Source organism: Scardinius erythrophthalmus, assembly GCF_964197995.2.
Source record: "Scardinius erythrophthalmus genome assembly, chromosome: 12".
NCBI classification, from domain to species: domain Eukaryota; kingdom Metazoa; phylum Chordata; class Actinopteri; order Cypriniformes; family Leuciscidae; genus Scardinius; species Scardinius erythrophthalmus.
Genome location: NC_138232.1, coordinates 34,832,136 through 34,855,615, shown reverse-complemented (window position 1 = coordinate 34,855,615; position 23,480 = coordinate 34,832,136). Strand labels below are relative to the sequence as shown.

Sequence of the window (23,480 nt, the reverse complement as noted above, 5' to 3'; positions counted from 1 at the left end):
TTATTATAGCTTTATATAGCCAGCCAGTATATGACAACTACTCTGACTCTGCCCGTAGGCTACTTTCAGGAGTACAGGTTGAGCAAAGTCAAAGATAAATTATTTTGACAAGAAAATGATCAGATATGAGTATATGAATAACCTTCATATATAAAGCTAAAACACTATCATTTATCACTGCAGGTTTCTGCTTTAAGACAGAGGACAAGCTATTTCACCTGCATTGCCTCAAAAATGCATGACCTGCAGCTCTATTAAGCAAAAAAGGACATTGCTATCAATCAGTCACGCATCTATTCTTACAGTGACAGATACACTGTAGGCTTCTAGAGAACCAGTACTAAAATAAGTATGGGGTCGTCCAGAGTACCTAGATGAAGGTCAGGTCATCACTCAAGAAATTTTTTCACACAGCAGACAGACGTGCAAAAATCTATGCAGGCTCTCACATCCCTTTTAAATCCATATTTTGGAGTCTGCACCAGGCTTTTTTTAAAGGCCCACCAAAGTGCCTTGAAACACGCAATATTATTCAATGTGGTGACATAAATTCCACTGAAACAGGAAGACAGGGCAGGACATTTCGAACAGCTCCTCACCCTTTTTAAAATAGCAAATAGCAAAAATAGTATTTCATTTATATCACAGCTCTGCCAGAGCCGTTGAGCTCGGTAAAGCCGCAGTTTCCTCCTAATCTCTAACCGTTTCTCCTCATCCTCCATTTCGCTTTAAAATCTAGCATTCTGTGCAGAAATGCGTCTGATTAGTTTTGTGGTCTGCGCCGACTCTTGCATATGATCCGCTCTGTGCTGTCGTGTCTCTGGACCAGAGTAGCCTGTGTGCAAACTCATGCAAATGATAAACTTTTACTCTATGATGATTAAACTGTGCAATTAATCCGATAATGATCGGATCCAATGGCGATGATCAGCTTCTCCTCCGTTTTCTCGGAACTAATGTTTTGGTAGGAACGAAAGTTTACATCGTATGTTTCTCCGGAATCAGCCAGCGTGAAGGACGTCTTTATTCCGATTGGTTGCTGGCTTTTGCCGCTGCTTGCCGCTGAACCGCGTCATAGCTCATTACCATAAAGTTTCGACTTTCAGATTGACGCTCAAAATGCTCAAAATGCCCAAAACGCGACGCCGATGGATTTTATGCTCCTTGCAGCTGAGAGAAGCCAGCTTCCATTGAAAATGAATGACTTCCGGTAACTTTGGAAGCTCAAGTCGGCGGCGGTGTGAACGTACAGTTAGCAGACCGCCACCAAAAATCCTAGATACTAAACCTAAGCCAGATATCAAGGCAGGCCCACGAGGGCCGACACACAAATATTATATGTCTGAAGTTCAGAGCAATAATCTCAAAAAGACTCTCTAAAGTGAGAGGAGAACTACTACTCTAGTATAAGGTGGCTATCAAGGTGGTCTGATGAGGGCCAACGCTTGATTTTGTAGTGTTATCTGGAGCTTGACAGAGCGGTGGCCTCAGTAGAAAACTCTCGATAGGGAGGAAGCCATCTCACGCAGAAACGTCTGTTTGAAGCTCGGATGAACGGTGGCCTGACTAGAATTTTTTTCGTATAATACGGCCAACCTGTTCACTACCACAGATTGGCACTACCCACTATATAAGCCTGACGACTCTAAATCAGAGGAGGCCTATAGGAAGGGTATGCTTAGCCTACCTATATATGGGAACTTCAGGGCCCTATTTCTACTCCTATAAAAACCCTACCTAACACACCCCTTAATACTTTCTAACAGGGAACCGAGGTCTACTGTTCAAACTCTCGTGAAGGGAGGAGACCTACAAAGCTCAACCTGCTGGCTGCTGCCCATAGAGCGATGGCCTTATGCCTGGTTCAGATTACACGATTTTAGCCCGATTCTGGCATGATCCGTTTGACGTAGGGTGTCGTGGGGATTCGTAAACGACAACGGGCGTCGGGACGCAAGATTCGATCGTTTCATCTCGTTTAGTGTGTCATAGTGGGCGACAACCTACGTCGCGTCTGCGATGCTTCACGACATCACGTCAAGAGTGAGTGAGTATGTGAGCGAGAGTGAGTGTGCGCGAGTGAGTGAGTGAGTGAGCGTGTGTGTGTGTGTGTGATTGTGTGTGTGTGCGCGAGAGTGTGTGTGTGTGTGCGCGCCAGTGAGTGAGTGAGCGAGAGTGAGTGAGAGTGTGTGTGTGTGTGTGTGTGTGTGTGCGCGCGAGTGAGTGAGTGAGCGAGTGTGTGTGTCTGTGATTGTGTGTGTGTGCGCGTGTGATTGTGTGTGTGTGCACGAGAGAGAGAGAGTGTGTGTGTGTGTGTGTGTGTGTGCGCGCAAGTGAGAGTGAGCGAGTGAAAGCGTGAGTGTGTGTGTGAGAGCGTGAGTGTGTGTGAGTGCGTGTATGTGAGTGAGTGCGTGTAGCATATGTGCGAGTGAATGTGTGTGTGAGACGGCTCGTGATGACTGGTCGTAAAGCAACATGTAGTCTGACATGTTTCTTGTCCACGACATGACAAGATTTTTAGGAGTCAAAATCGTGTAATCTGACACAGTGACTATCGTAACAGACAAAAAAATTGTGTAATCTGAACCAGGCATTAAACGACATTCACAAAATGGAGGCCTATCACTATAAAGAGCTCGAAAGAGCGTACTTACTACCAAACCCGACGCCAGACCTACAGAAGGGTTCCAAATTGAAGGAATCACTCATCACAGGTCCAGCCTCAGGGCTGATGCAAGAAGTGCCTGGGGTGTAGGAAGTGTGCAGATTCGGACCGCAGTGTTATGCAAGATTTAATGCAGCCGAGCGTGACTTCGCCTCTCTGAACTGTCTCATCACCGTCTCGACAGAGGTACCGAAAAGTTCAGAATGCGACACTGATACATCGAGAAGAAAAGCTTTCTTTCTCCCCAATGTCATCGAACTTCAACCACAGATGCCTATCCCTATCTCACTGTATAGATCGGGCAGGAATGGAAGGCTCACAGGAGTTGGAGTGTTATGGCTGGAAAGAAACCATTCGTAAAGTCTGCCACGAGTTGTCTCTTCCCTCACGCGTTCCTACGGCAGCAAAGCCTAACTGAGCACATTCCATAACACTCACAACTCATCAAACGCGGGGCAGGGTGGCTGTGAGGGTTCGGGCTGTAAATCCTCTTCACCCTCATCAGCCATCTCCTGCTTTCTTGGACTACCAGCAGAGCACTCGCTGTCAGATCAGAGGATGTTAGTGACAACACATCCTCATCCTGCAGCTCACTCTCGCGAGCCTCCGAAGGGCGTGAGAGATAAACAACTCTCTCAAACTCCTCGGCGAGCTCCCTCTGAAACCCCACGATTCTAGTCTCTGCTCTGCTTCAGCACGAGTGGGACCTGAATCGCCTGCCACAGATGTCTGTCCCTCTTCCCTCGAGAAGAGGGCGAGACGAGAGCAAAGTTCTCTCAAGGGAAAAAACTCACAGTTGGCACAAGCAGTTCCCTCAAGAACTGATCGTGCTTGCTCTGAGCCCAAACAGTAAACGCACAAGTTGTGTGTGCCATCAAGTGTCAATATCTTAGACACGGATCCACACACTTCCTGAAGCATTTTTCACAAGCCATGATTACCTTTTGAAGTTTTCAGGTTGAAGCTTACAAACAAAACAGTCCCTGAAGACGAAAAGAGGATGACATGTTTTCTAGGCGCCCCTTTTATACTTACGGGTCGCACAAGTAGTGACGTCATAGGCTGCCGCCGGTCAATATCAGTTGCTGTGATTGGATAGCTTTTCAGACACCGGTTCACGTGGAGGGCGTTCCCCATAGCGTCATCGACACAGTGCGAGTTCCCTTTCGAAAGGGAACTGTATATGCATGTGCAACATGTGCCTGACAAAGAACGTTGGTAGAAAGACAAAACAAACATCATTCCCAAGAGAAGTTCATCAAAATATTCATCAAGTTTCAAGACGTTATGGTAAGTATTGAGCACTGAAATGATTCGCCAAAGTTTTGCTTTAGGAACCGGTACATACATTTTACGTTGTATATTTGTAGAATCATAATGAATTCATGTTTTCACGTTAGTGTTTTTACATCCCATTTTATAGCCCATATTTATCTGCTGTTAACCAATATTTTTATTTTCATCATTTCATATAAGTGTGAAATGTTAGACCAGGATGGAAAGTGTCTAGACACTGCAAATAGTTTAATGTATGAATAAGTTTCAATACTTTTCTCCAAACCTGGTGTCCTAAATTACCTATTTCATAGAAAAAGACAAGCACAATTCACTAATTGTTTGCCTGGGAAAGTAAAAACAAGTCAATAACCATCTGTGTGATATGGATGGCTCCAACATTCAGTTTCTGCTACCAAACTATTAATCCAGAAAAGGAGTTTTACATTACAGATATGGAGACCAAAAGGGATGTGCTGCTCCGTGAAGCATATAATCTCATTATAAGGACTATTAAGAAAGCCAATTAGGGTGTAAATCAGTAGATGGGATAATTCAGCATTGAATATGCAGCACGATGTCTTGCTGTATTGGCAGAAATACAGAAAACATCCAAAATCAGTACAGACAAAGACTTTTCAGGATGCAATCTGTCCCTTTAGGTGTTGTTTGTGTTGCACTTCCATACAATAGACAAATTTGCCTTTTGGACTTGGCATGCAGAATATCAAGGCTTTGTGTTATATGAAGGAGAGGTGTACAGCTAACGTGGCTCATATTGACATTTTACTGTAGTCCTAGTGTATCGTTCAGTAGGACAGTGGATCAACAGTGTATCAATGAGCTATACTGGCATGTTTCTTAGGTCCAAGTGTATAATCGAACACACACCAAGAGTCGCGCCAGCGTTGCTAAGGTCTCATGGGCAGTGCCTACACTTGACAAGACAAAGCACCCTGGAATAATGAAGTAGGTTCATAAATCTTAGCAGGTGACTTTGAGCATGCGTTAAATCCATTTTTATAATTTTCCTCTCATCGTCATGGCTGTTTCTGCATGATAAGGACTTTCCCTGGTGAAATGCTGCAACTTCTCCAGTCACTTAAAATATGCCCATATTTTACTGTCAGGCATTGATTTCTGAGGGGCCATTTTCTCTCCTCTATGAGCAGCAGTAAAGCAGCTCAAGGACAGATTAAAGCAATTTCATTCATTTGGCTTGTTTTTCGTCAAGTACATTTGAATGAGCAAGAGGCAACAGGAGAAGGCAAAAGCAAACTGAATGAATCTGATGTTCAGGTGGTCCTGTACAATTTGATTGAGTTAAACAATCCAGCCAAAGGAATAAATGCTGGTTTTTATTTAGCAAAGGAACATCAAATAATGAGACCCATTGATGTTCTCTAAGGGAAACAAACATTTACTGCAAGTAAACAAGGGGTGTATCAGACTTCATATTGACCAATAACTAGTTTAGACATTCTTTGTATTACCATCCAAAATTGTATTAAAGCACTATAAAATTGTTGTTTAAAATGATTAAACACTTACAAGAGTTTTACGGAATGGTTGAGTTAACAAAGAGTACAATGAAGGAGATTTAACTGGAGTAATATTTAATAGTAAACTTAGAGAACAACAAAGAATAAACACTATCTCAAAAGAGGACGAACCGAGAATATGTGAGAACAAAGGGGATACACGTGACAAACAAAGGGAACTAATGATATAATTAATGGATGACAGGTGAATGAAATGACTAATTAAACAGACTGGGGAAACCTAGGTCAAAAGGGCAGAACTAACATGCTGAACACAATGGCAAAACAACTACAGTATGTAACAACAAGAATATTTACAACCATATTTAGCTATACTGTGTGTGTGTTATTGCCTCGACCCCAGTGAAGTTTTATAATGAAGGAGGCATGCAAATATTTTTTTACATTTTCCCTGAGAAACAGTTCCATTCTGAATAGTGCTTATTATACTGGTGTAATATTATCTCTTTACCAAGGGAGGTAATCAATAACAGAGCATGTCCAAGCTGCTTTCAACAGCAGTCTTATGAAAATCCATTTACATGCACATAAACTCATTTTCAGCATTGTTGATATTCTGAACCAACCTTCATTTCTCTCACCACAAGATTTTTTATTTTTTTTATAAAATCAACTAGATTTCGAGGTGCATATATGATTTTTTTGTTTTTCAAAAATAAAATAAAAACGTGGTAGAGCCCACAAAGCTGCATTTTTGGAGCGGAACACTAAACAGAGCATATAATCCCTTAAGATACATTGTCCCTGCAAATGAGTGTGCGCTAAGGCTAGGTGATATGACTAAAAGATATAAGACTTAAAGAGAGAGTTCAGCCCAAAATGAAAATTCTGTCATTTATTCACTCATGTAAACTTGTTGTTCAAAACCTGTATGACTTTATTTTTTCTGCGAAACAAAAAGAAGATGTTTTGAATAATGTCCATAACCAAAAGTTTTTTTTTTTTTTTTATCATTGACTGTATGGACAAAGAAAAAAGACATTTCAAAACAGACATTATTCAGAATATCTTATTTTATGTTCCACAAAAGAAAGAAAGTCATACAAGTTTGAAACAACATGATGGTGAGTGCATAATGATAGAATTTTCATTTTTGGGCAAGCTATCCCTTTAATGCGAAATAATGACTGCCTAACTCTGTAGTAAGAGCTTCCCAGGTTGAATCGATACATAAAACTGACAGTTTAAACTGATTCACAGAAATTAATGAAATTCTAACATCTTTTTTTCTACTGATGCTTTTATACAAAATGTTGCTTAAATTTTACTAGCCAAAAAAAAAAAAAAAAAAACCTGTCAATATACTGTATCATAAATATTCATCTAATCCTGGTATGCCCTTAACTATGTATTTCTCATTCTGTAACAAGGCACAGAGAGTGGGTTTTTTGTTGGTTTGTATTTTTAGTCGGTTGTATTCAATGCACAATTTGATGAGTTGAAGGGCAGAAACAGGGAAACAAACTCATTGTAATGAGCATGTTTGTTCTCCCCAAGAACTGTTAAAACATGCCATGCTAGAATGTGACACAGGACAAGAAACAAACAAAAACAGCAATAAATGTCTCTGTGCATGCTGCCATCCCCTTGGCAACAATACCATCATTACGTCAAAAAAGCAAAGGGCAACAATTTATAATTTAGCATCATAAATAATGAAAGGCTCCTAAAATAATATCAGCCAGCAGATAAAATGTGGTCTGGAACAAAGGCCATCCAAATACCCGGCACATCATCTCATTTATGTAAATAACCAACACAATGTACAGTACATGTCTGTGTTCAGCTTTTATTTATGTGTTGATAATGAGTCGATCACCTAAACCTATGAGCTTAAATTCAGATATTATGGCTCATTTCTAGTCATAGCTTGTCAAGGAAAGAGTAATTGCAATGTTAAGTAGCTTAAAAACTCAAGCTACTCTTTTGTGTTTTATAAGAAAAAAACACTAATGATGTTTGTGTATGTTTGAAATCATTTTGCCAGTAAAACATTTTTTTTGCAGCGTATCAAAGAGTTTTTGAATGAGAAACCTTTCTTCCAATTATGACTCAAAAAGTTGCTCACAAATCATTTTTGGCATAAAGAAGTGAAAGTGATAATTTAGCCACATATTTGTGCAGATATGCAGTATAGCCACATATTTGTGCAGATATGCAGTAATTTCAAGGATACTTGTGTCATTCTTATACTGGCTATTCTATTTGCCACTGTTCCCAAAGTTGTAAAGAATGAGAAGTGCTGTCATTCAAATCTAGTGAAAACAGATCAACAGAAATTAGTCTAACATCTTACTGATCTTACATTCACATGTGCCTTATTAATCTTAAATTCTTACATTCACATGTGCCCTGTCCATTGAAACCTTTTAATATCCAAAAAATAAATTATTCATTAACTTTTGACCATGCAAGCCCCCCTTTTATATTGCATTACAAAATTGTATTATTTTGTATTGTATCCCATTTAGTATATAAACAAAAATACAAAATTACAAGTATTTCTAATCCATTTTTTCTATCAATTCATTCAAATGAATCAACTGAATGAAGCAATTTACTAAAATTAATTTTCAGTGTGCTTGATTACATGCGAGTATGCAGCCATTTTCTGGGTTTAAAATGAGCAGTGCCAACTGTTGTTGTCATTTTCTGGAGGGGTTGGGGGTTGGGGCGGGAGGAGTGGAAACTAATAGGTTTAAAATTATATCCATCCATCTTAGTTTGTGCACCTATTTATGTCAACCCAACAGCCAAGTGGATACCGCTTCATAAATGATCTTAATGCATCATGTAGCTTTTTAATCATGTTTTCATGAACAATGCTGGTTTAATTTTGCATTTAATGAGGGTTACTGTATAATTAATATAATTCAGAGTGGACATCGTTACTTAATAGTCTGCGAGATATTCTGTCGAAATAATGCATTTTTTGTCCACATAAATTGCACATCTAAAGAACAAAGGCAGGCTGTGAAGTCAGTGCATTTGCTAGCCACATAAAGGGCTGTCTAATGCGCACACACACACAAACAACTGTGGCATAGATATAGCAGGGGAGAGGACATTATGACAATGAACCAGGCCAGCTCAAGCGCTTCACAGCTCACATCAAAAGCAACAGCTTTTATTTTCATATGCTCTGCAATAAAGCCTCTGCTTTAGTGCTGCCTAATACAGATATACCAAGGGTAAGCGTTTGTTTGTGGGGTAAGTACGTCACTAGTAAATTAGAATGTCGTCCAAAATCCAAACCAGATCCTCTCTGGCTCCAATTCAGAGAAGACCCAGAGGGAAGAGAAGAAAGCTGTGCAGTGAACAAAAACCAAATACAACAACCCAGGCTTCTGTGAGAACAAAGCGCCCATACCCAACAAACGGAGGATACGTAGACTTTAGATTATCAATATGGACAATAAACTACATACCATGATTAAACTAACTGTGGAGCCTTGATAGGCAATAGTGAATGAAGCAGAAAAACAGAGGGTGGTGATATATTTATGGCCCTTTCTCTCTAGAGCAGGTCTGGTACAGGAAAGATAAGACCCTTCTTCCCAACACAGGTAGTACAAAACACCTGTAAAGTCACCCTGTGGGCTGTTCAATGGATTGGGGTTGAATAAAAACTGAGGGTTACAATATTTCTAAGTCATTATTGACTAAAGACACCAGTGGTTACATAAACAAAGGAAGCAAGCTCTGGAATATACAGACTAGTGAAGGGGTGGATCCACTACTGGAATCCACTACTTAAATATATATCTAATGTGTGATTATAATCAAGGTATTAATCAATATTTTTCCATCTAAAAATCAAATGAGTTGAATGACTTCTCTAGGCTTATGAGATTTTACTTTGTTATAGAAGTTACCAGTTTGATTATCGAAAATGTTCTTTTCATGTATTCTTTAAACGTCTGTATGAAATATCTGAGAGGTGACTGAAAGATGAACTGAACTGAAAAAATCAACATTGATAACGTGTTGTTTATGACAATTCAAAGTAAATTACACTAAAAAAATTTATTAAAAATATCAATATAGCTTTTTTTAAAAGCAACACAAAAATTGTGTTTGTTAGTATAAGAACGCTGGCAATTCTGATGACGTCACTGGAATGGTAGGACCTGCAAAGGTATATGGGCAGCTGCAACTGCAGGTCCTATACACACAAAAATGAGTCATTTTGGTTACGCGTTTGAGCCTGTGAGGGACAGGCCAGTAGTACCTGACTACCACCACAAGGAGGACGATCAGTTTCAGGCTCCACCTACAGTACAGGATCGTTTGGGGGGAAGTGACTGGTGTGGGTGCGGGCGCTGCCGGAGCATGGACAGTGCACCGGAATCAATCTGTTGCAGAGAGGTCAACCTGGAACATTTATTTTTGAAATGCGATATGGAATTAGACCATATTGCATATATCGATAAAGTTCAAATTTGTGATCCTTGCCCCCCACTCCTCCTTTTCCAATCTGCGTGCGTGTTTAGAGCATGTTATGTTATGAGAGGCGAATCATGACTACTTCAGAAAACCCAGCACAATAGGAACTACCAGGCAGTGACATAAGTGTATGCTGAAATAAAGTTTTTCACCTCAGAAAAATGGATTATCTTGTCCTGTCAGCCGTTATCCTGTTCTCGTAGCGCACACTCTTTAATTGCACGCGCAAATGCAGCGGCGCGCGCTGTATCGCCTCACTGATCAAGCTTGTTAAGTTAGCTGCACGCAAAATGTTAAAATCAAAATACTGCGCGGCGGGTTACTGCACAGATACCTCTTACTATGGACCTAGCAGCTAACGTTAGTTCTGCGAGTTGAACTCCCTGCATCAACAATGTTTACTGACACGATGAACAGCAGCTAGCATCAGGGTGAGTAGAGACGGATATTGGATTCTGTTTACAGACCTGCTGCGGTTTAGTTAGCTGCTAGTAAACGCATTATTATCGATCTGTGATATCGTCGGAGTCATGATTTATTTATACAGTTTATATGGTCGGAGTGGTGGCTAGCTTGTGGAGTTTGACAAAAGTGCTTCCAACGTGTTTAGCTGCTAGCCCTTTACCTAGGTTGGATCGTTTGGTATCTAGCTTGGTTTTGTGACTCAATTTCAATGAATGCCGAGTGTGTCAGTCTCAGTTTTGTTGAACGCTATAAAGCCTGGTTTCCTTGTCAAAGGTAGCCTGTGAAAATGTATCGTAACCCCAGCTGCCTAAGCCCTATACAATTCATTACTACAGCCAGGGGCAATACAGTATGAACCCCCCCTAGACCTGTTGGTTTCTGTTTCCTCAGCCATGTCAGCTAGCCTCAGACTATGTACATGCTATGGCTGCTCTGCTTGTGTTGGTTAGCAACAGAGTAGCTTACCATGCCAGTGACGTAGCGGAATGCTGAAATCCAACATGGCGGCGCCCGTGTAACAACAACAACATTTTCAACGTACCATTTTATCCCTTTTAACAAATTCTGATATTTTAATAATTGTACCAATGAGAATAAATAAAATACATCTGTTATATCACCTTTACTCAAGTTTTCAGTTCAGTTCATCTTTAAAGGGTCTGGCCCATGCCAGGAACAGTGCTTGCTCATTTAGCTCGGTTCATTTTGTTTGAGAAAAGTCTTCAACGTGTTGAAACATAAGGGTCATTGGAACCAATAGTTTAAGTGACCATTTCTTTAAAGTCTTTACTTTATAGTTAGAACCTGGCCAAATCCAACCTTGAAGAAGCTGTGTGTCAGTGTGTTAGTATTCTTGGTTACAGGGTAAAGGAACAAGTGGCATTATTGGAGATAGACTGAGAGTTGTTTTATTCGACATGTTGGCGCCCAGCAACACAGATCTGCGACCTGGAAGGTCACGCCGTGCCTAAATTCAGTGTTCGAGTGTCAGCCGCATAATCGATGACTCAAATTCAGTCTATCTGTCCATGTGTGGAAAATTACTATGTTTATCTATTTCTTAGCCAATCAGAATCATTCAACCTGAAGCAAGGACATAGCTTAGACCATGGTGTAGGGCAGGGTTAGGCAACTTCGGTCCTGGAGGGCCACTGTCCTGCAGAGTTTAGCTTCAGCCCTGATAAAAACTCACCTGCCTGTATCTATCTAGTAATCCTGAAAACATTGATTGCCTTGTTCAGGTGTGTTTAATTTTGAAGCTAAACTCTGCAGGACAATGGCCCTCCAGGATCGGAGTTGCCTATCCCTGGTGTAGGGTATAATTGCTGTGATCTTTGTAACTGTAAGCGGGGCGGCCTACAAACTCCTTGTGAGTCTTGAAGCTGACTTCTGCCTGATGAAACTACAAACTATCTTCAGTAAAACTTTTCTTCAATTGACTGCACTCTTGACTCAGGGTCTTCATTCATCATATCTGGTTCTGGGTCTTTGACTGTATTATCCCCTAACACTAGTATGTGCTTCTGTGTGTGCTAATATACCTGGATTATTAGTTAATAACTGTCACCCCTTCTTTTTTGAACAATGATCTGAACTAAAAAGTTTTGATGAATGTATTTGATGAATGCTTTAGAATACAGACCTAAGGTTTAATGTTTATCTCGTTTTAAAGAAGACACTCAGCAGACTATTGCAGAAGTGAAAGCAACAAATAGTTATAGAAGTTCGAATTTATTGTAAAGCAAATGTAGGCTACTGAACTAAAAAGGTCCTGCAAAAAGGTTTCAAAGGTTTCTTTACCAATTTCATGGTAAGGACAGGGCTGGACTGGGACAGAAAATCGGCCCTGGCATTTTGGCCCAGACTGGCCCACTACATATGATCATAAACACCACCCATCTTTGCACGCCCTTGAATATGTTTTTGTTCAACTCCTATTCATTAAAACCACTAATGCCATGTAATGAGTGAGTATAAACGAGTGAGAGTTAACAGATGAAATAAGTACAAAATTGTAATTTATTAATACAATTGAACTATACTACACAGTGATGCATCCAAAAAACAAGATATAAGCTGCATTGGCATAGCAATACCAGTGTTTCTCACAGGAATTTTGGTAAAACTGTGGTGGTGGACCTCAGTCTTTCTAGGGGGGTTTGGGGGCATGACCCCCCTTAGAAAATTTTGTGCATTTTAATGTTAAATTCATCAATCTGGTGCAGTTTGAGGGTTCAAAATTAAAAGCTCCAACCCATATTCAGTGTGAAAATATAACAAAGAAAAATTCAAACCGCTTTTAGTAACAGTGTCTGTCTATATTACTACATAATAATAGTTATACTATTAATCTCATGACAGTAGCCTAATAGCCATATATTGTAAAACAAATGCACTGAAAAATAAAGAAAACTTTATATTTAGTTTTGTACTAATTTCTATACTTGAAAGAGATCAGCACATGATCTTTTATTTTGATGGAAACTGCATCAAGCTTTTATTTTGGCGGAAAACATGGATAAAAACGTGTCTCATTAAATTTCTGTAATCCTCAACTATGCAGATGTGGAAATAATGCGTAACTGGGTTCCTACACTCATGACATAGCCTAAGTGTTTTGAAAGTAGTTCTGCTTACCGCGGAGTGGACTCTACACTTTCTCATCTCTCTCTCCTGATCCTCCTCACTATCCTCCTCATCAGCCACTAGAGCTGATGAAGGTCCTGCTGCTGCAGAAAACATTTATATTTTGACACATTTTACAGCGTCTGCTATACACACTTGACACTGCACGCTCATTCAAAGCCCAAAGGGGGAGGTTTTTAAAGCTGTGATTGGGCCAGCCCAGTGTCAATCAAGAAAACAACCAATGGGCCGCTGATCTACGCGTTTCATGGGCCGGTCTGTCAGTGGAAAAAAAAATAACGCTTACTTTTTTTGACCAATGCATTACACCGGCACAAACCCAGCGCCGCCTATTAAACAAAACAAAACAAAACGAATGGGCCGCCGATGTACGCGTTTTATGGGCCGTTAAAAAAAAAAAAACTATGAGATGTATCGGCCCAAAAAGCACGTCGGCCCACCGGGCATTTGCCCGGAATGCCAGATTACCAGTCCAGCCCTGGGTAAGAATATTGTCACGGTTGTTGAATGCATTGTTTCTTTCTTGTCTCGTGTCATTGTGTTTATGTGTGAGTGGGCGTTGTCCCGCTCACGTGTCTGTCAGCGCTCCAGCTGATCATCATCATCATCACAATCACTGTTCACAGCTGCTGTTCATTCCCATTGCCTATATATACTCACACCATTCTCTGTTCCAGTGTCGGATTGTTTGTTGAGGTCCTGTGTTGCCGTGTCTGTGTTTCCCGTGAAGTTTGCCGTGTCCGTGTCCGTGTTCGCCTGCCTTGTCTTCTCGCCGTCTTGTTCCTCGTCACTGGATTCACCGCACTCAAACACCGGGATCGGGATTCTGCACTATCACAGCACCAGAGCACCACAGACCATCGGAAAGTCCCTGCACGAGCCTGAGTCGCCGCCCTTCTTTGTTCCTGTACTGTTTCTGACTTTTTTGAGATATTAAACACTTTTTGAGTACCTGCAACTGTTTCCTGTCTGTTCAGTCATGACAAATATGTCTAATTTCAACATGGTTTTCACAGGATTAATTTTGAGTGTTTAAGCTTTTGAATGCTATTGTAATATGTTATTAACCTAATTTATGATGATTACTGAAATATATGATAAGGAAAAAGGCAATAAAAAATGTTGTGCCAAGTGTCATATACAGGACACTGACAGTTAACAGGCTATATGGTGTGGTCAGATTTACTATTGTTCAGCTAAATTTATCAGGTGAAATCCAGTCATTTCAATAGGAACCCAGACGATTGTAAATACAGAAAAGTTCCCCACACAGATTTCACTTGTATTCAAGTTGGTCACACAAATTCTCAGCACTGACAAACAAAAAGCTGTTTGGTTTGAAAGTGCTTCATATTGCTATTGACAATGGACCTTTTTTGCCCACAAAATTTTGCTGAAACTTGACATTTATATATATACACATACAGGTTTGGAGAATGGTTGGGGGATATGGATAAAAGAAATCATATTTTTGAAAATCATATCTTGGGCTGTTGACAATGTGAAAATTGTTCTCTGATGAGTCTATCTTCACTGTCTGTCCCACATCTGTGGGAGTTATGGTGTGGACAAGCCCCAAAGAAGCTTTACACCCAGACTGTTGTGTGTCTAGAGAGAAGCACGAGGGTGGATCGGTGATGGTTTGGGCTGCAATATCATGACATTCCCTACTATGCTTGATGAGAGCATCCCTGCCAATGACTACCAAACCATTCTGAAGGACCATGAGCACCTATTGGTTCAAACATTGTACCCTGAAGGGGGTGCCATGTATATGCACAATTATGCACCAATGCACACAGCAAGAATTGTGACAGAATTGTTTGATGAACATGAAAGTTAAGTTGAATAACTCCCATGGCCTGCACAGTCACCAGATTCAAATATTTTTTAGCAACTTTGGGGTATTTTGGAGGAGCAGGTCAGAATTTTTTTTCCTCCACAAGCATCGACCTGGCCACTGTTCTGCAAGACGAATGGCTCAAAATCCCTCTGGCCACTGTAAATGACTTGTATCTGTCATTCCCAAGACGAATTGATGCTGTATAGGCCGCAAAAGGAGGCTCTACACTAAGTTCGTCAGCCTTAGAAAGGTCAAACAAATGAGCTTTGGAAACGGGGTGGAAAAAACAACGTCTCTTCAACATAGCGACAACACTGTCTTCTCTTATATAGCCCAACCAGGCCTCGTCAAACAGCAACAGTACACACTAACTAAAGTTGAAAAAGTGAAAAAGCATCATAGCCATTTAAAGAATGCCTGGGCTGATTCATACAGTTTTAACTATCCCTTTAACAGCATTGAGGAAGGAAACAGGAGAAAGCATTGTGCAAGTTGCATTTTTAAATGTCTTAAGGTTACTATTTGTCAAAATAAACACCATAGATAGTTGCATATTAGAAAACAGTTGCATCTAACCATACTAAGGAATGAGGGGGCATGCATGGCAAACCTTTTCCTCCTGTTTGATATCTGTTCTTTTATAATGATCTTTGATTGTATGGGGAATGCTTGTTTGCCTTCAAATATTCTAAGAAATAAAAAAATCCAGACAAAATAATGTAACTCAGAGCTGAAAATTGCACATTTTGTAGTGCATTTCACCTGCCATCTAAAGGTAACCATTAAATGGTTATAATAGTCTATTGTATGATGGATGCACTGCACAGCTGGCTCTTTATCTCCACATTATTCCCATAATATCACATTGACTGTGCACTCTGTCGTTTCTATGCTTTTCCATTTCACATTTACTCTTCACCTCACAGCATTCTGGCTCTCTCTACTTCTTCCTCTCAAAGCATAATAAGATAATGCACTGTCTCTGTCTGAATATTGATTAATCATAAAATGGAAACACAAACTACTCCAGAGAAATATTAATGGAACACAGGAAAATCCCAAAAGACCAGCAACTTCCTGTACTGGTTCAGAATTTACATCTCAATCTTATACACTGACAAAGTCCTGCACCTGAAAATTAGAAATGTATGAAAAATGCAATACATTTCATGACAAATCCTAAACAATGCATTATTTATCTTTTCAGTACAGAAGTTGAACACACTGCAGCTCATAACTCAACACCTTTGAACTTAAACAGATTGTCAAAAACAGTCAAAACATAGCGTTAGGTTCACCTGGAATAAACCCTGGCTTGTACATCACTGGACTGTGCCTGCATGCAAACCTGTAGACTTCTATCAGACAGAAGAGTAAAAGGTCTGAGTTAACTTTGAAGGGACCTTACCGACAGCCCACAGTCCATTAACTGACTTTCTTGATACATATTACACATATTACACACACACACACACACACACACACACACACACACACACACACACACACACACACACACACACACACACACACACACACACACACACACACACACACACACACACACACACACACACACACAAAAAACACTTCTAGATCATAAGGTCTGATCTGATTGATAGGCATTATGCAACTTGTCAAGGTGTTTAAATGGATAGTTCATCAAAAAAATTACATTAATTTACTCACCTTCATTTTGTTCCAAACCTGTATGTCTTTCTTTCTTTTGCAGAATACAAAAGAAGATATTTTGAAGAATGTTGGTAACCAAACAGGTTTGGTGATCACTGACTTTCATTGTATTGACAAAAAAATGTCACATTTCTTAAAATATCTCTTTTATGTTCCACAAAAGAAAGAAAGAAAGTAATTTGGGGTGAGTAAATGACAACAGAATTTTTCATTTTAGGTGAACGGTTTACAAGAGACCATTCTGTTATGATGAGTGCTGTTGAGGAACAGCTAGGGTCAATGATGTATAAGAGTATGCCGAGTAAAATAAATGTTATTTTTCCCCATGTAATTTCTGTAGATGTTCCTGGACCGGGACTGGCATTATTTGAGTTTTTTTCCATGCCAGTCTATCATAGTAGTATTATTGTCACGTTTTATCCCAGGGATGAAGGTGGGCGAAGTAGACTCAAATACAACTCTATTTACTTATTTATTTATTAACAAAGAAAACTCAGGCAGTGCACTAACAACGAACACAACAAAACGGTGTGCCATGCAAAACAATACCGGAAAATGAATGTGAGAAACAGAGGAACTTTAATACAAAAGGTGACAAAATTAATTACAAACAGTTGTGCCAACGCTATCTCACGACCAGTTCGTACGAATTCGTACGAATGATAAAAAGTTGGCTAATTCGTACTAATTCGTACGACCTCACTCGTACGAATTTGTACGATTTGTCTAAACCCACGTGATGGGAAGGTTTAGGGGCGGGGTCAGGGGTAGGTCATTCATATGAATTCATACGAATTGGCCAATTCGTAAAATATGTACGATTTTGCAAAAAACGTACTAATTCGTACGAGTCAGGTCGTATGAATTCGTACGAATAAGCCACCTCGTAGAATTTGTACGTTTTCCCGTAAGATCGGGCTTGTTGTGCTCATTAAATGAATATCCATGAAAACTGATAGTGGCGGGAAACTAGAACAAAGGAAACAGGTAACTAAAGAGAAACAAACTGAGGGTACGTTTACACGACAACGATATGCTTAAAATGGAGAAGTTTTTCCTTCGAGTTTTCCACGTACAGACAACACCATTGTCAAAACGATCCCCATTCACACGGATCCACGACTAAAAACGCTGTATTCTGCTGCCGCAAACATCCTATTCTTTTATACAGGTTTGGTTCATAAATCCTTCATTTCGAGGTAAATTTGGCCAAACAGTTAAAAAGCATTGTTGAAAACAGAGATGGCCTAGCAATTTTAGTTTATTGTTCACACAAAAATTTCATTTTAGCCAAACAATACACACATTTATACAGCAAAGCTGTCAATCATGTCACTTTCTCACCACAAGTGATAACCTTGAGATACAAACTGTATGTAATAATTCTTCCATAATTTATTATTTGTGCCATCTGGAGGCATAACGCAGATTAAGTTAAGTGGTTGGCATAGATTCCCTTTATAGAACAAATACAATAAGTTCAAGTGTTAAATAGAGAACAGCTGCACGGCACTTCCTCTACATAAAGCATTTGGAATTGAACCAAACAAGCAAACACGAATAATACCCTGCTGAAGTCAAAAGAGAAACTAACCCAGTAAAGACATGTGACAGTTGCCTCAACAACAGTAAAGCAAAATATCTGTCACGAGAGCCCAAATACTGTGAGGGATAATAGTTTTGCTAATCTCAGCCTCATTCCACTTCTCTTTATCCCCAGAATTATGCTTCCTGTTTTCTCCTAGAAAGGAAACAGTGTAATGAGTGCATTCTAAAGGAGGCAATGGGCGTCTCCAGGAGAAAAATAGACTTTCCTGGCAAAGTCTACAATGTTATTTGGACCGCACCCAGAAAGACACTCCCAGGAAGTCTCAGGGTGGACACCTTATACACCTTCCCTGAATCTCTTCCTGAGTACATTCTTAAGCGACAATACCATATGCCTTTCATCTCGCACAGCTTGTGTTCCTATAAGCACCTCTGATTTTTTAAAACTCATGTTTGTCAGACTGTGGATCTTTTAAAAAAATTCATATTTCTTCTACACTGTCCTGGATTTAGTTTGACACTAAGTTCTCATACTTCCGCCTCTAGGGAAGGTCATTTTGGTGGACTATTTTTAGAACTCTAAGGCTTTGTTCAGACAATAATTTTTTTTTTTTTTATAATTTGATGCAAATCAATTTAGTTTTTAATAGTACAGAAATAAAACATTAATACACAACAACAACAACAACAACAAAAATGCAAAGTGTGCAGTATAGATCAAATACACTAATTTTTGCTCTCTCTTTCCTCATATAGCGAACAATGAGTAGCAAAAGAGTGAATGAGTTAGCAGTTTTAAAGTACACATGAATGTGTGAAACAACCACTTATGTTCTTTCATGTGTCTCTTGAGTTCAACAATGCAGTGAGATGTCATGATAGACAAGGGCAGGGGAAAATTCCCAGTCTTCCTTCCTCTCATTCTACACTGACAGCTCTGAGAAAATCTCTTACGTTACTAGCAGCCGATGTACATACACCAAATATTGCCTGAACAAACGGATCAGATTTCACTTGAAAAATAAATTATGTATAGTGAACTAGCTTCACATTAATACTTTTGTTTCCATTTTCCATCATTTTTCTGGAAGCTAATCTACTATCTGTCTACAAATGCTTCACCATTACCATTTTAGTCCCAATGCCTATAGCGGTTATTGATATCTTCTTATTCTTAATCTATCTTAACGCTATAGAAATGAAATAACAAAGCTTCAAAGAAGAGAGACATTTCTGCCAATTTACTGAGGGGAAATTAGTTTATTAACACACACAGACAATAGAAAGGTTTTTTTCAAGATCAGGGTGAAGAAACACTCTCAAAATGAAATGTAAATAGCTGTGTAATATATAATGGTTATTCAGGTAACATTTATCCATCAAAAGGCTAATACAACAATTTCATGAGGGTTCAGTGAGTTTCAAAATGCTTAATTATAGCACTGAAGAGAAAGCAATATATAAAACACTTATATTTTGTTGTGACCATGAGCACCAGGCTTTAATAACTTCCTTTCACGTAGTCTGTGACAGAATTATGGCGCAATAATGGCAGCCCTATGATAGAACTGGGGACATTTCTGGACCACAACCATGATCAAAATAACAGTAAATTCCCGGTAGGGCATATCACGTCCTCCTGAAGAATAAATGCATGAAATAATTCAACCCACACCAGCTGTTCACTCCAGTTGATCGGTTATGAGATCAGTCATAGAAAACTGAAAACAGAAAAAGACTGATGCAGGTCCTTGAGACCATTGAGCTACACAATGGGACAAAATTAAATCTGTCCCTTTTCTCTAATTCAGATGTGTGAATCACATCCAAATGACTGTTCATACAAGTAATTAAACAGATACCCATCTCTTTAGCTAAACGGTCATCTAAGGCAATTAATCAGCATGTACAAAAAACACATAAGTGTTCTCCCAAATAATTTCCTAAATCAGTCAATACAATTAATCATACCATGTTCTGTCTGAATACTGATTGTGAATACTGACTGATTCTGAAAACTTTTGTGAAGAAACATCTGAATGAATGAATTGGCATCATGTCCGCTAATCTTAAATGTGTTTATCATTAAACATTAATTTAGGAGTTTTTGGCTATATTTGCAAAGAATTTTGCAACTGGTAGGATTCAGTTTATGGGACTAGTCTTTCATATGCATGGTATCTGTCGTAAAACAACGGGAAAAGAAAAACATAATATTGGCAGATAAATTTAGTAGAGAAATTGGCTTGTTAAGTGAAAAAGTTCATTTCAAACCCTGAATTTAATCTTCCCCTCTTCTGTAGCTCAAATTTATCTTTCACACTTCTGTATTTAAACTTGCCACATTGTGGTCAGACATGTGAAATGCAATCGTTCCTCAGACAAAGCTATTGTATGGCTTGAGAAGGCTTGGAATGCAACTCACAAGTTGTGTTGACTACATTCATGACAAGTTCGTAGTGCTTTTTGTCATTTGAGAGCTTGACAGCCACAGTTCTCCATTCAAATACATTTAGAAGAGTAACTGATACATTCTAGCCTGACAAGCCAGACCCACATCAAGATGTTGGGTCTGGGAACACACCATTGGCAGGGCTCAATCAGAGGGGTGGGATAAACAGTTGTCTTTCAAATTCCCTCTGCAACCAGAGCGTTTTCCCACCAGCGGAGCTAGTTGATAGATTAAACTTTTGCCGTGTCCGGTTGGCAAAACTCTAAACACATCTTCCTTTTTTAAGAATGACTTCAGTGCCATTCTTTGTTCTTTTCTCAAACTCCAAGTCTTCAAGAGACGCAGCCAAAGCCGATTCGAAACACCGCTGTTCGCCAGCAGCAGCAGCAGCCATCTTCTTTGTTTTCAAGTAGCAGGGAATTCACGCGGAACCGTCACAACTCTGCAGTCATTATGTTAAGTCCGCCCACTGACTCTATACACGATATGATTGGCCTGACTAGAGTTTGGTTTTTCCACCTCGCAAGCCAGCGGAGAGTTGCTAGATGACACTGGCTGCAAAATAAAATTTGTCAGATATAACATATGCATATTTGGTGTGCTGTCCGAGGAGAAGAGCTCCGTGTTTGGATTTTGGCCCGGTTCGGAGTGCTGCTTTTTTTCCTTGTTATAAAATATTTAGTTTTGTCCAATCCCAGCTAAACTGTAAGAAAGGCATTCGTAGGTCGATGGCCCTGAAAAGTGACTGAGGCACTGTTTGTTTCAGAATGCTGATGAGCCAAAAGCCGGGTGCACAATGTGCGATTTTGGCCACGATTTGGCCGTCTGAGACAAATTTTCCAAATCCTAAAAGATTCCTCTGATCCTAGGCTAAAATCTGAAGTCTTTGATCGTCAGTTTGACATGTTCACCGACAGCCGATTAATGACCATTGCGATCACCTCTGACAAAATTCTGGCAGTGTCAGAAGATTTGACTCACAGTCCTGCAGTGTGACTTCTACGATGACCGTCAAATTGTCTTCGTTTTTCAAGACTAGCCGTGACCAAAATTAACGTTAGAGATTTCTCTGTAGTCATCATTCAATGACAGATAGAAAGTGTTCTGGAAACAGTTTTTAAAACATTATTTTTGCAGATCAATTTGGAGAATTTGGTAACACATTACAATAAGGTTTTATATGTTAACATTAGTTAGCATGAACTAAGAATAAACAATGCTACTACAGCATTTATTAATGTATGTGTTAAGGAACATGAACATTTTATTAACTAAAGTTAACAAATGAGACCTTATTGTAAAGTGTTACAGAGTATTTTCTACAGGTCATTTGCCTGCCACCCCACCTCACACGCATATAATAATACAGCATATTACCATAATCACACACATCTGTAAAAGCACATGCTTACGGTTTCTTATTATGGCTGTGTTATAAGTCACATATACCCAGATGCATCATTTCCAACATTCCTAATAACAAAATGACATTAAGCAAGCAAATAAAAATGAAGAATTGGCCATAACTTGTTTACTCATTTATTTTTATATCGATAGGGCACCACTCTGGACAGGTTTGTAAAGAATCATAGGATCTGTGAGCTAAATCAGGAATGGGCCTGTTCCTCGGACAAAAGCTTTACGCTTGTTGCTTTCCTTAAAATTCACATTTTCAGTTTAAATGGAAGCCTATTGGTTTCTACGCTTCAGTGGAATCAAATGGACAACTCATTAGACTCATGCAGCACCTGCTCCAGTCAATTACAATTTATGCTCAAAAAACTCAAATCTAATTTGGAAGAGACAGCACGCAGACACGAAGTCAGATGCTGATTCACTGACAGGAAATGAAGCATCAGATGCTGTTGAGTGATTATCTCTGTCTGGATGTTCTGAATGGAAGCACTATGGACCCGCTCAGCATTCAGTCTTTGTATTGCACGTTCTTTTCTATTTTGTGCATGCCGAATGCTGTTTGTGAATGCAAAAGTGATGTTGACAATTACAACTAAGGGGCAGAGTTAGTAATCAATGTCTGGAAAAAAAAAGCAGAGCTTAAAATGCGTATATATGGTCATTTCTATGTTTCCGAAGATCAAAATGCCAGAAATTGTGTCATCTTTTGAAATATTTTCATATATCGATTTGCATGCAAGTTGCAAAATGTGTGGTGATTAAAAGCTGTAGTTTTCAAAGAGGAAATAACACTCAACTTTTGCTAAATTAGCATTCCATGGGAATGTTCCATGGCAACTAAGGACATGTTGCTAATTTGCTCGTGCTCAGGGTGAAACTTGCTGGCGAACACAATAAATAATACTTCCCTGTGCACTAAGGAAAAACAAACCTAATCTAGGGTAAATTCAGAGGCTCAGATCTCGCTAGACAAAACATTGCAACTTATTTGTCATTCAAATTATATCTCATTTGAGGTGTACTTTATCATGAGTGTTTGAGCCTGTGCAGGGTTAAAACATATGTCTGTGTGAGAATGTAACATTTATGATAATATTTAAATTTCTATAAATTTAATATTTATTTTACTATTCATTTTTTATTCATTTATTTTTTATTTTACTTATAATACAAAACAAATATTCACCTTAATGTAAATTTGTCAATCTGAATTAATCTGATTTCAGATTCTGAAAGTTTTGTTTATATGTTACCCTAACCTTTGCAATCCAATTCACATGTGCATTACATGTTTTCTGAGCAAAACTTCAGTGCATGTTCAGTGCCAGGTCGCCACATTCAGAAAGTCACAGCAATATTGTCAAAGAAATTCCCTTTTAAATTGGTTATTTAAAGGGGTCATCTGATGCAAAATGAACTTTTATATGGTGTTTGCATATAAATGTGTCTATGCAGTGTGTGGACATACAG

The 23,480-nt window shown here is 39.2% G+C and overlaps 1 protein-coding gene across 3 annotated transcripts in view; it reads right to left on the bottom strand.

Moving 5' to 3' along the window:
• The window catches only part of gulp1b (GULP PTB domain containing engulfment adaptor 1b), a 66,255-nt gene that overhangs the window by 39,404 nt on the left and 3,371 nt on the right, over positions 1–23,480 (bottom strand). The window contains exon 1 of one of the 3 annotated variants that reach the window (XM_081379837.1): positions 13,720–13,889. The exons of the other annotated variants lie outside the window; for them this stretch is intronic. The gene's annotated coding sequence lies outside the window, so the exon portion shown is untranslated. Of the gene's footprint in view, positions 1–13,719; positions 13,890–23,480 lie in introns of those variants that run through there. 3 annotated transcript variants of the gene reach the window in all.